This window comes from Ursus arctos, unplaced genomic scaffold, assembly GCF_023065955.2.
Source record: "Ursus arctos isolate Adak ecotype North America unplaced genomic scaffold, UrsArc2.0 scaffold_30, whole genome shotgun sequence".
NCBI classification, from domain to species: Eukaryota; Metazoa; Chordata; class Mammalia; order Carnivora; family Ursidae; genus Ursus; species Ursus arctos.
In genome coordinates, this window is record NW_026622986.1 from 3,065,165 (window position 1) to 3,079,536 (window position 14,372).

The following is a 14,372-nucleotide window of genomic DNA, read 5'->3' on the forward strand; positions in this document are numbered from 1 at the left end:
TTTGGATGCTTTTTGTTTCTTTTTGTTGTCTGCTATAGCTAGGATTTCCAGAATTATGTTGAATGAAAGTAGTGAGAGTGGACATACTTATCTTGTTCCTGATCTCTCAGTTTTTCTCCACCGAAGATGTCAGCTATGGAGTTTTTTGTATATGGCCTTTATTATGTTGAGGTACGTTCCCTCTAAACCTACTTTGTTGAGGGTGTTTATTATGAATGGAGGTTGTATTTTGTCAAATGATTTTTCTGAATCTATTGAAAAGATAATATTGTTCTTAACCCTTTTTTTAAATTAATGTAGTGCATTCGTTGATTGATTTGTGAATACTGAATCACTTTGCAAGCCAGGAATAAAATTCATTTGGTCGTGGTGAGTGATCTTTTTAATGTATTGTTGTATTTGGTTTGCTAGTATTTTATTGAGAATTTTTGTGACCATGTTCTTCAGGGATTTTGGCATGTAGTTCTCTCTCTCTCTCTCTCTTTTTTTTTTTTAAGTAGGCTCCAAGCCCAGTCTGGAGCCCATCACAGAGCTTGAACTCATGACCCTGAGCTCAAGACCTGAGCTGAAATAAATAGTCGGACACTTAACCAACTGAACCATCCAGGAGCCCTCTTTTTTCATGGACTCATTATCTGGTTTTGGTATCAGGGTAAAGCAGGCTTCAGAGAATGAGTTTGGAAGTTTTTCTTTGTTTTCTATTTTATTGAATAGTTTGAGAAGAGTAAGTATTAACTCTTCTTTAAATGTTTGGTAGAATTCACATGTGAAGCCACCAGTCCCTGGACTTTTGTTTGTTGGGAATTTTTTATGTTCAAAGCTATAAAACATAGTTGTCACCTGTTATTTACATAACGAAAGGCACTTATAGAGATTCAATCTGTTTCAATTGCCTTTTATTTCTACTTATAGTCAAATGAGAATATCATCAGCATAGTCTTTAATAAATTTAGAAAATGTTTTGGTTTTAGATTCCCAGCATATTTTAAGAGATATTCAGGTGTGGAATATCTGTCAACAACTTGAACAAAATGATATAGCAGTTTTATAAATTTGAAATAAATTTTACTTCTTTCTGTTTTATTATGTTTCAATAGTTTTAGATAATATATAGTTTAACATTTTCATTAAATTTTTGCATAGTAGGGGCTCCTGGGTCACTCAGTTGTAAGTGCCTGCCTTCGGCTCAGGTCATGATCCCAGGGTCCTGGGGTAGAGCCCCACATAGGGCTCCCTGCTCAGTGTGGAGCCTGCTTCTCCCTCTCCCTCTGCTGCCCTCCCTGCTTGTGCTCTCCTGCTCTCTCTCTGTCAATTAAATAAAATCTTTAAAAAATGTTTTTGCATAGTAGAAATTAATTAATAAATTGTTACATTAAGTAGGTGTATCTAGGACCATTTTTAGTATGTTTTCAAGTTTTAGGGAAGTTTCATTTTAGAACAGTTTACAGAATTATTGCAAAGATAATTAAGATAGTTCCCTTATATCCCACACTAAGGTTTCTCTATTATTAACATCTTGTATTAGAATGGTATTTCTAAATTTAATTTAAAGTTAACTTTGGTCATCTGTTCTGACAGAGTATTTGCAGGTTTTTCCGCAGTAAAGTTAGTCTTTTTTTCTCCATTTCCATACTGTGCTCTTTGGAAGAGCAAACCCACTTAGGGAATGTTCCACCTCCTTCAGGGAAGAGTATCTACATAAAGTACTTGGACATCTTTTACACTGGACTTTTGTCTATTCTCTTCCATCTTTAAGTTTATTCAATTATTTTGTCTGTAAGGACTCAGGGAGATTATAGATTTATATTTTGGGTTATAATAGATTCCTACTTTATTTCTTTCCTCAAATTTTTCCAGCTTTGGCATTTGAAAGATCTTTCAGTTAGATCCGGTGTCTGTTTGATATATCTTCATCATTGTATGTGTTTATCTTTGTTGTTCTTTTGAGCACTTTTCCCCTTCTAACACTACAGGATGATGCAGGCTTATCTTTTGCATACCTGTCTAGTCCCAGAATAAGTTATTTCTCCAGAGACCTAGTTCTTTTTTCAGAGAATGACATTAGAAGTCAAAATCTGGGTGCTAGGTGTACTTGTCACTATTGGGTGTCAATTATTCTTGGCCTTCTCAGTTGACATACCAAGGATTTTGATGTGTGTATCAACCTGCATATATACACATATTTTTAAACATATGTATTTGTAACTAATTAATATTTACATTAAGCTAAATATGAGTTCATACTAATGTCTGCACTCTAATTCATTACTCATAGATCATTTTAGTCTCCTTGTTCCTTATCTATAACCTCCCACTACAAGAGTGGGAAATTCAATTCTTATCACCAACCATCCATTAACTTACTTGTTAAATTCCAGATATGTGTGTACAAAATTGTTAACTCATAACCCTGTGGAAATGAGCTTCATTAACTAGACTGTATGAACAATCCCTTGTGACCATAGACTTAATAAACTTACAAAATGCACTGATTTCCAAAGTTACTTATGTCAGAACAGTATTTCCATACTGCCTTCATATGAGATTGTTTCTGATATTTGTAATACATTTATTTTCTCATATCGTTACTCCATCCATTGTATGAATACACCACTGTTTATTTACCCATTTACTCATTGAAGGATATCTTGATTGCTTTTAGTTTTGGGTGATTATGAGCAAAGCTTCAATAAACATTTGTGTGTATGCTATTGTGTAGATATAGGATTTCAAACCAGTTGGTAATTACTTAGAAATGCGATTGCTGAAATATGTGGCAAGACTATGTTTAACATTGTAAGAAACTGTCAAACTGTCTTCCATAGTGGTTGTATCATTGTGCGTTCCCATCAGCAATGAATGAGAGTGCCTATTGCTTCACATCCTCTCCAGAAATGGCATTGTCAGGTTTCTGGTTTTGGTTTTGGTTCTTTGCCATTTTAATAAGCATGTAGTGTCTTATCGGTGTTGTTTTAATTATAATTTCCTAATAACAAATAATGTTGAGTATCTTTTCATTTGGAAGCTAAAAACAGAAATAGCCTGGATTCTGAAGAATTATTGTGGTTCATCCCAGATTGATTTTATAAAGGGTTTCATTAATAACGCTTTAAACCTGACTGGATTGGAAAATTTTGCTGTTGTTGTTTCAAGTTTTTATTTAAATTCGAGTTAGTTAACTGATAGTGTAATATTGATTTCAGGAGTAGAACTTAGTGATTCATCACTTACATACAACACACAGTACTCATCACAACAAGTGCACTCCTAAATACCCATCACCCATTTAGCCCATCTCCACTGACCTCCCTTCCATCAACCCTTAGTTTGTTCTGTATAGTTAAGAGTCTCTTATAGTTTGCTCCCTTCTCTCTGCCCCCTTCCCCTATGTTTGCAAATTTCACATATGAGTGAAATTATATGGTATTGGTCTTTCTCTGACTGAGTGATTTCACTTAGCATAATATACTCTAGTCCATCCATGTCATTGCAAATGGCAAGATTTCACTCTTTTTGATGGCTGAGTAATACCCCATTGCATATAAATATATATGTCACATCTCCTTTATCCATTCATCAGTTGATGGACATTTCAGTTCTTTCCATAGTTTGGCTATTGTTGATAATGCTGCTAGAAACGTCAGTGTGCATTTGTCCCATCAAATCACCATTTTTTTTTATCCCTTTGGGTAAATACCTGTGAGTGCAATTGCTGGGTCATAGGGTAGTTCTATTTTTAGCTTTTTAAAGAAACCTCTATATTGTTTTCCAGAGAGGTTGCACCAGTTTGCATTCCCAGCAACAGTGTAAGAGGCTTCCCCTTTCTTTGCATCTTTGCCAACACCTATTGTTTCTGTGTCATTAATTGTAGTCATTCTGACAGGTATGAGGTGATATTTCACTGTAGTTCCATTTGTATTTGCCTAATGATGAATGATGTTGAGCATCTTTTCATATGTCTGTTAGCCATCTGTATGCCTTCTTTGGAAAAATGTCTATTCATGTCTTCTGCCCATTTCTTAACTGGATTATTTGTTTTGGGGGATCATAAAATATTTTACTGTCACATAAATAATAAATCCATCTAAACTCATGGGAGCCAACATGTGTTCTGTAAAATCCTCCTCAGTATCTAATGAGAATGTACAATGTTGCTGAATATTACAAATTTGGGAGCACTCTCTCATTCTTTCCCGTTGTCTGCATTAAGTCAAGAATATCCAGTACTTTACCTCTAAGGATCATGAGAGTTCTAAGTATTAGAGTAAGGTATCTAAGAAAATGCACAAATGTGCTAACAGATTGTATTAAATAATTGTAGGGTTTTTTCTTTTCTATGTTTTCCTGGTAACCCTGGTATCAACACTATGAAGTTGAGTAGGAAATTTATCAAAGATGGTCTCAGAGGTTAGAAAGACCAAAAACAGAAATGTTAATGAAATGACTGAAATTACAATGTAAAATGAATCATAATTTTCAAGACCTTTAAAACTTACTGTCAAATTATACAACTTTTTTAGTAATAAAAAAGTAATTTTTTTGGAATAATAGATTGGTAGAACAATTTTGTGAATCCATTTTGAACTACTGCTTTGTGCAATGCCAGTATCGTAGCCAGTGAGGCTTATCTGAGGCTCAATTATTGCTAATTGAACTACATTACATAAAACTATTAAATGGTACTATTTTAAGTGAACTGGGGTGTTTGTTAATTGTTATTTGGGTGACTCCGGAAACTAAAAATTAATGACCTTAATAAAAATTTAATTATGTATCCTTGCTATAAAGAGTTACAAGTTTTCTTTTTAAGAAATGTTTAAAAACCATCAACAAAATGAAAAGGTAACCTATATAATTGGAGAAAATATTTGCAAACCATATATATAATAAGTGGTTAACAACCAAGATATGTAAAGAACTCATACAACGCAATAGAAAAAAAAAAAGCAAAAACAACATAATTAAAAAATGGGCAGCGGTGTACTCACTTCAGTAGTACCTATACTAAAGTTGAAATGATACAGAAAAGATTATCATGGCCCTTGTGCAAGGATGACATGCAAATACATGAAGCATTCCATATTTAAAAAGGAAAAAAATTGGGCAGAGGACCTTAATAGACATTTTTCCAAAGAAGACATGTAAATGACCAACAGGTACATGCAAAGGTGTTCAACATCACTAATCATCAGAGAAGTACAAATCAAAACCACAATGAGATATAACCTACCGCCTGTTAGAATGGCTTATAATATAAAAAAGACAAGACATAATAAATGTTGCTCAGGCTGTGGAGAAAAGGGAATCCTTGTCCACTCCTAGTGGGAATGCAAATTTGTGCAGCCACTATGGAAAATATTACAGAGATTCCTCAAAAATTTGAAAATAGAACTACCATATGATCAAACAATTTCACTTTTGAATATTTATATGAGGGAAACAAAAATCACTATCTTGAAAAGATATTGTCACCCCCATGTTTATTGCAGCATTATTTACAATAGACAAGATATGGAAACAACTTGAGTGTCCAACAATGGATGAAAGGATAAAGAAAATGTGATTTATAATAGATTATACATATCAATCAATACAATTTTATATAATATATATAAATATATAGTTAATGTTGTATATAATGTATACATACATAATATATACACATATATTTATACAAGTATATGTACATATAATGTATACAATGTATTTATTATGTATATAATTTATATATAATGTATATAATTTATGTAATGAAATATGATTCAGCCATAAAAACTAAGGAAACCCTGCCATTTGCAAGAACATAGGTGTACTTTGAGGTCATTATACTATGTGAAATATATCAGGCAGGAAAAGACAAATACTGTGTGATCTAACTTATATGTAGAATGTAAAAAAGTGAATTCATAGGTACAGAGTACACATTGGTGGTTGCCAGAGGAAGAGGGTAGGAGGTAAGTGAAATGGGTGAAGGGAATTAAGAGTTACAAACTTCCAGCTGTAAAATAAATGTCATGGGGAGCTAATGTACTGCATAGTGAGTATAGCTGCTAAAGAGTAGGTCTTAAAAGTTCTCATTATAAAAAACAAAACAAAGCAAAGCAAAAATTCCATATGTGGTGATGGATGTTAACTGAACATTGTGGTAATTATTTTACATCACATACATATACCAAGTCATTACTTTGTACATCTATAATTAATACACTATTATATGTCAATTATATATATTTTTTTCTTTTTAAAAAATATTTTATTTATGTATTTGAGAGAGAGAGAGAGAGAGCATGAGTAGGGGGAGGGGGGAGGGATCATGACCTGAGCCAAAGGCAGACACCTAACCAACTGAGCCCCCCAGGAGCCCCAGTCATTACTCTTTTATCCTAAACTTTATGTGCATAAGATACTTTTCTCTCCTGGGGCGCCTGGGTGGCACAGCAGTTAAGCGCCTGCCTTTGGCTCAGGGCGTGATCCCAGGTTCCGGGATTGAGCCCCACATCAGACTCCTCCGCTATGAGCCTGCATCTTCCTCTCCCACTCCCCCTGCTTGTGTTCCCTCTCTCGCTGGCTGTCTCTATCTCTGTCAAATAAATAAATAAAATCTTAAAAAAAAAAGATACTTTTCTCTCCTATTAGTAAAGTTCTGTTCTTATTTTCAGAACTTAATATTTATAATTCAGAAATTTTATATATTTTTTTAGAAATTTAAAGAGATTACTCTGCTGCATTCTCGCTTGATTGTTTCTGACAAGAAATCTGCTGTCATGCTGAGTTTCGTTCCTCTGTATGTACTTAGTAACCTTTTTCCTCTGGCTACTTTTATGATTTCCATGTTACTCATTTAAACAATTTGATTATGATGTGTGTTGGTGGTGTTTTCATCTTACTTCTTGTTCTTGGGGTTTATTGAACTTCTTGGATCTGTGGGTTTATAGTTTTCATCAAAGTTGGAATATTTTCAGCTATTAATTCTTCAGTAAATTTTCTGTTCTTCTGTCTTTCTCCTCTCCTTCAGGGATTTGTATTACATATGCATTAGATCTCTTGAAATTCTCCCACAGTTTATCAGTGCTCTGTTTGCTTTTTTTTTAATAACAATTTTTTATTATGTTATATTAGTCACCATACAGTATATCCTTAGTTTTTGATGTAATGTTCCATGATTCATTACTTGTGTATAACAACCAGTGCACCATGCAATATGTGCCCTCCTTAATAGCCATCACTGGCCTATCCCAATCCCCCACCGCCCTCCCCTCTGAAGCCTTCAGTTTGTTTCCCAGAGTCCACAATCTCTCATGGTTCATTTCGCCTTCTGTTTATCTCCCCTTCATTCTTCCCATCCTTCTCCTACTGATCTTCCTAGTTCTTATGTTACATAAATGAGTGAAACCATATGATAATTGTCTTTCTCTGCTTGACCTATTTCACTTAGCATAATATACTCCAGTCCCATCCATGTTGCTGCAAATTTTGTGTAATAGTTTTTTCTGATGGCTGAGTAATATTCCATTGTATATACGGACCACATCTTCTTAATCCAGTCATATGTTGAAGGGCATCTTGGCTTTTTCCAAAATTTAGCTATTGTGGACAATGCTGCTATGAACATTGGGGTGCAGATGGCCCTTCTCTTCAATATGTCTGTCTCTTTGTGGTAAATACCCAGTAGTGCAATGGCTGGGTCATAGGGTAGTTCAATTTTTAACTTTTTAAGGGACCTCCACACTGTTTTCCAAAGTGGCTGAACCAAGTTGCATTCCCACCAACAGTGTAAGAGGGATCCCCTTTCTCCACATCCTCTCCAACATTTGTTGTTTCATGCCTTGTCAATTTTTGCAATTCTCACTGGCGTAAGGTGGTATCTTAGTGTGGTTTTGATTTGAATTTCCCTGATGGCTAATGATTTTGAACATTTTTTCATGTGTCTGTTAGCCATTCGTATGTCATCATTGGAAAACTGTCTGTTCATATCTTCTGCCCATTTTTGATTAGATTATTTGATTACTGTGTATTGAGTTTGAGAAGTTCTTTGTAGATCTTGGATACCAGTCTTTTATCTGTAGTGTCATTTGCAAATATCTTGTCCCATTCGGTGGGCTGCCTCGTAGTATTTTGACTGTTTCCTTGGCTGCTCAGAAGCTTTTTATCTTGATGAAGTCGCACAAGTTCATTTTATCTTTTGTTTCTCTTGCCTTTGGAGATGTGTCATGAAAAAAGTTGCTGTGGCCAATGTCAAAGAGGTTGCTGCCTATGTCTTCCTCTAGGATTTTGATGGATTCCTGTCTCACATCAAGGTCTTTCATCCATTTAGAGTTTATCTTTGTGTGTGGTGTGAGAGACTGGTCAAGTTTCATTCTTTTGCATATAGCTGTCCAATTTTCCCAGCACCAATTATTGAAGAGACTGTCTTTTTTCCACTGGATGTTTTTTCCTGCTTTGTCAAAGATGAGTTGCCCAAAAAGCCGAGGGTCCATTTCTGGGTTCTCTATTCTGTTCCATTGTTCTATGTGTCTGTTTTTGTGCCAGTACCATGCTCTCTTGGTGATCACAGCTTTGTGGTAAAGCTTGAAGTCTGGCACCATGATGCCCCAGCTTTGTTTTTCCTTTTCAACAATTCCTTGGCAATTCGGGGCCTTTTCTGGCTCCACACAAATGTAAGGGCTGTTTGTTCCAGTTCTTTGAAAAATGTCATTGGTATTTTGATCGGGATGGCATTGAAAGTGTAGATTGCTCTGGGTAGCATAAACATTTTAACTATGTTTATTCTTCCACTCCATGATCATGGAATATTTTTCCATCTTTTTGTGTCTTTTTCAATGTCTTTCAAGAGTGATTTGTAGTTTCTAGAATATAAATCCTTTATGTCTCCGGTTAAGTTAATTCCAAGATAACGTATGATTTTTTGTGCTATTGTACATGGAATAGATTCCCTACATTCTATTTCTTCAGTCTCATTATTCGTGTATAGAAATGCAACTGATTTCTGAGCACTGATTTTGTATCCCAACACGTTATTGAATTGCTCTATAAGTTCTGGTAGTTTGAGGATGGATTCTTTTGGGTTTTCCATATAGAGTATCATGTCATCTGTGAAGAGAGACAGTTTGACTTCTTCTTTGAAGTTTTGGATATCTTTTATCCCTTTTTGTTGTCTGATTGCTCTTGCAAGGACTTCTAGTACTATGTTGAATAATAACGGCAAGAGTGGGCATCCTTGTCATGTTCCTGATCTTAAGGGAAAGGCTTCCACCTTTTCCCCATTGAAAATGATATTCGCTGTAGGCTTTTCATAGATGGTTTTTATGAATTTGAGGAATGTACCCCCTATCCCTACACTCTGAAGGGTTTTAATCAGGAAAGGATGCTGTATTTTATCAAATGCTTTTTCTGCATCAATTGAGAGGATCATATGGTTCCTGAGTCTTTTCTTAGACTCCAAGTGTTTGAGTTTCTTCCAAATTTTTCCTTGTGATTGAGTTCCATTTCAAAGCATTATGGTCTGAGAATATGCAGGGGAAAAATTTCAGTCTTTTGGTATCAGTTGAGACCTGTTTTTTGACCCAGAACATGATCTATTCTTGAGAATGTTCCATCGGCATTAGAATAGAATGAGTATTCTTTGGTTCTGGGGTGTAGTGTTCTATATATATGTATGAGGTCCAACTTGTCTAGTATGGCATTCAAAGCTCTTGTTTCTTTGTTGATTTTCTGCTTACGTGATCTATCTATTGCTGATAGTGGAGTGTTGAGGTCTCCTACTATTAACATATTTTTATCTATATGTCTCTTTATTCTGGTTAAGAGTTGGCTTGTGTATCTTGCTGCTCCCCTGTTGGGGGCATATATATTTATAATTGTCATATCCACTTGTTGAATACTTCCTTTAAGAATAATATAGTGCCCTTCTGTATCTCTAACTATAGTCTTTACTTTAAAATCCCATCTGTCTGATATGAGAATTGCTACCCCAGCTTTCTTGTGAGGTCCATTGGCATGAAAGATGGTATTCCATCCCTTTACTTTCAGTCTGGATGTATCTTTAGGTTCAAAATTAGTCTCTTGCAGACAGCAAATGGATGGGTCATGTTTTTTATCCAATCTGCAATCCTGTGGCATTTATGGGAGCATTTAGGCCATTTACATTAAGACTGATTATTGAGAGATATTATTTTAATGATGCCATGTTGCCTGTAAAGTCTTTGTTTCTATAGATTGTGACTCTGTTCTGTATCACTCCTGGGGCCTTTTTACTTTTATAGAACCACCCTTAACATCTCCTGTAGGGCTGGTTTCATGGTCACGAATTTGGTCAATTACTGACGATTCTGGAAGGTCTTTATCTCTCCATCAATTCTGAATGATAGCCTTGCTTGTTAAAGGATTCTTGGCTGCATGTTTTTCTCTGAAAGAGCTTAAAAATGCCCCCCCCAACCCTTTCTCTCATTCCAAGTCTGTGTAGACAGGTTTGACGTAATTCTGATACCTTTGCCTTGGTACGTGAGATATTTCTTTGCCGTGGCCGCCTTCCATAGTGTATCCTTGCATCTAATATTTGCGAATTGCACTGTGACGTGGCGTGGCGTAGGTTTGTCGTGGTTGAGCTTGGGAGGGGTCCTCTCTGCCTCTTGGACATGAATGCTTGTTTCCTTTGCTAGATTAGGGAAGTTTTCAGCTATAATTTGTTCAAATATCTCTTCTAGACCTCTGTTTTTCTCCACCCCCTCGGGGATGCCAATGATTCTGACATTGGAACTTTTCATTGAGTCAGTAATCTCCCGTAACCTACATTCTTGAGATTGGATTTTTTTGAGCCAAGTTTCTATTTTAGCTTTCTCTTCTACTAACCCATCCTCCAATTCGTGAATATGTTCTTCTGCCTCATTCACCCTGGCCATCAGAGCATCTACTTTTAACTGCATTTGATTCATAGAATTTTTAATTTTTAATTTTTAATTTTAATTTCGTAGAATTTTTAAATTTCTCCCAGATTCATTTCCGCCCTTAGAGATTCTATATTCTCATTAATATTTTCATTAATACTTTTTTCAAGTCTACACATCATCTTGACCATTGTTACTCTGAACTCCATTTCTGATAATTGGTTATATCCATACCCATTAGTTCGGTGACAGAGGCCACAGACTCATTGTCTTTTCTTTGCTGGGGGGGATTTCTCCTTCTCATCATTCTGATGAGGAGAGGTTGCGGCGTTGTCCAGAGCCCAAATTATTGACCAGGACCCAGGCAGTGTGCATTTGTTTTATAGGGATCTTAGGGATGTGGTCCTCTTGATTTTTCAGCCTGCCTTCTGGGGGAGGGGCCTGCCGCCCCGATACTCAGGCCACACTGTTTGGGTAGAGTCTCTGTGTCCCTTGGGAGGGGAGATGGGGATGGGCACACTGTGAGCTGGTATTTCTAGGCTTTTGTTCTCTGGCGGCTTTCCCTGGCAGTTTGCTGTGCCTCTTCTGAGAGTCAGAGCAGCAGTGGCTGAATCTCAGCCTCTGTCTCAGAATAGGGGGATCGCAGACGGTTCTCCAGTGGGCCCCTCTGGCCACTTTAACTCTGTTTCTGTTGGTGCTGCTCAACCCTGCAGCATCCCTGGATGTGTGCCCCACAGCTGGCATCCCAGCCCTCACTTGCAGGGCTGGCATGTCTCTGTCCTTTGTTTCTAACACCGCCAGCTGCCAGCCACCCCCACGCGCTCCAGAGCTCCGTTTCAGTGTGGTTCGCACACTCTGGAGCTCCGGCCCTCAGACTGGTGCTCGCATTCCCTGGCTCACGGTCTCAGTCTGCTCTCTTGTGGGTGCCGATCTGTGAGTCTGCTGCTCTCCAGTGCAGGTGGCTACCGCTTCCTGACGCTGGAATGTGTTGGCTCCCTCCCCCTTCCATTTATCTTCTGATTTCTGTGTGCAGATTCACAGCTCCCCACTTTGTACCTCAATACTCAGTGCTGGAGATGTTCATTTGTAGAGATCCAGATGTATCTTCCTGCATCTCAGGCTGATTCCATGGATGTTCAGGATTGTCTCGTACCTATCCAGCTCGACACGGGGGACCAGCTGAAAAAGGGGACCCCTACTCCTCTGCCATCTTAACTCCTCCCCCCAGTCAGTCAGCTTCTTTTTAAATGTGAGAAAGATCCAAACAAAAGCAATAAGAATGACCATGCAGTCCTTTCCTCACTTGTAACACATAATTTTTCAGAGGGAAAATTGGTTCCACATATGTGATACAATGGGCCAGGAGTACAAATTCTAGCTATGGTTACTTAAAGAAAAGAAAAGAAGAAGCAATGTTTGCTACTATATTTGTAGTCATATTTTATTTTATTTATTTTATTTTATTTATTTTTTTTAAAGGTTTTATTTATTTATTTATTTGACAGAGAGAGACAGCCAGCGAGAGAGGGAACACAAGCAGGGGGAGTGGGAGAGGGAGAAGCAGGCTCCTAGCGGAGAAGCCTGATGTGGGGCTCGATCCCATAATGCTGGGATCATGCCCTGAGCCGAAGGCAGACGCTTAATGACTGCGCCACCCAGGCGCCCCTGTAGTCATATTTTAATATAAATATGTAGACAAGGATTGTAATATAATACACAAAAGTAAAAATAGATATATCTTTTTTAATAACTTATTTCCCATTATTCTCCTAATGATATCACATCTCAAAGATGGTCAATTTTTACTGATATATAGGAATTAAGAATAAGAAAAAAAACACTAAAAGAGATATTACAATAACTTGAAATCTTTTTACAACTGCCAATATCATACCATTTCTTCACAAAATTCCTTTTATTTATGTGCTAGGCAGTAACCTCAGGAACAATTAGGGAAGTATGTTTCTTTGAGCTGGATAATTAAATGCCAAGAAAACTCACCACTCAATATGTAATTCACTCAAAATCTTGTTGTTTGAAGGAGTCAGTGTTCATACACAGGATGGATTGAATTCCTAACAATATCTGGCATGAGCAGTGGACTTGGCCCTCACTATAATAGCATTACATTCATGGTCAGAATGACAGCTAAATGGATGGATGGAGCTTGTCTCTAACAGGCAGATTCATGACTACAGCATAATGAATGAGAGTGTTATAACCTCTGGTCACATACACCCTGGCCTGTTGCTCCTTATAAGTTATATCAGGGGATATAGAATAAATTCCTGTTGTCAGATCTAATGGTGAAAGATTCGAGCTTCTAACGCACTGGGAGAACAAAGTAGAATTTCCATTCCAATAATTTGGATCAAAACACTTCCTGATCACCCTGGTCAATTTGTTGTGTCACTTAATTATACCCAAAGCATTGCAAATTGTGTAAGTGAGCAAAAGAAAGACTGTTTCTTCAACCTTGAAAACCAGGCCTTAAGACAAATACCTTATTAAATTAGTTAAGTTCTAGGACATGCGTTACAAGAGGTTTTCTCTAGGACTTTTTCACGGGTTAAATATGGATTAAAATAAATGGCAAGCAAAGTCACAATTAAGAGTTAAAAGAGAAGTTGAAATGCAAGAGAAAATTCATACAAAATGATAAAAAGCAGAATTCCCACCACAGATTCTCTCTCTTTCTCTGTTATGCACGTACGTGTGCGCACACACACATACACACACACACACACACATCAAATATCTGGGAAAGGGATTAGCAAAATAGCTGTATTATCTTAATTTTCCCCTACGCTTGAAAAATTAGCTATATTAGTTGTCTGAGTTGAAGATCTTTGGGTATTGACAGGAAATATTATTGATGGATTTTGTGGGTCTTTTTCCAGTACATACCTTTCCTTTACTCCAATAAATACAAGCTTTAGCAAAGCCTAGAATGAATGAAAGGAGAACTACAATGATGTGGCATTTGTTGATGGCTACTCATCATACTTACATGTATCCAAAATTAATATTTGTTTACAATAATGAAATTCCCTTGTCACTCACACACTGTTACGATTTAGGCTATCCTACGTTTACAAACTTCCATAGGGAGAATTACAACTGAGCTCCTATTTGCAACGTGTGCTGTTGATCTGCACTAAGTGAGTAGTTCCACCCTGCCCTGAACTTTTCATTCTCTCAGTTTTGAAAACACGAAGAGAGTCTACATTGCCTGATAAAATGTATTTATTAAGGAAATGTGCATAAACTCAATGGGGAGGTAGATAGCACACTTTCAAGGAGACTAAAAGATTAGGACACATGGCTCTGCAGCAGAACACAGTGTGCACTCTGTGTTTTAAAGCACTGAAACTATATTTTGGGCATTTTTTTTAGATTAATATGCAAGAGTTTCTCTGTTTGGAATCATTCAGGAGACATTATACAATTTGTTGGCAGTGGAAAAATGAACATGAGAGTTTTAACATC

General features: G+C 36.8%; 1 non-coding gene and 1 pseudogene across 1 annotated transcript; both read left to right on the forward strand.

Annotated features, from left to right (window-relative positions):
• Window positions 1-4,588: 4,588 nt before the first annotated feature.
• Window positions 4,589-4,739, forward strand: LOC113248128 (U4 spliceosomal RNA; annotated as a pseudogene).
• A 241-nt stretch (window positions 4,740-4,980) lies between these two features.
• On the forward strand, window positions 4,981-5,087 carry LOC113248129 (U6 spliceosomal RNA). The gene has a single exon (XR_003313466.1). It is a non-coding gene; the product is annotated as a U6 spliceosomal RNA (small nuclear RNA).
• Window positions 5,088-14,372: the final 9,285 nt, after the last annotated feature.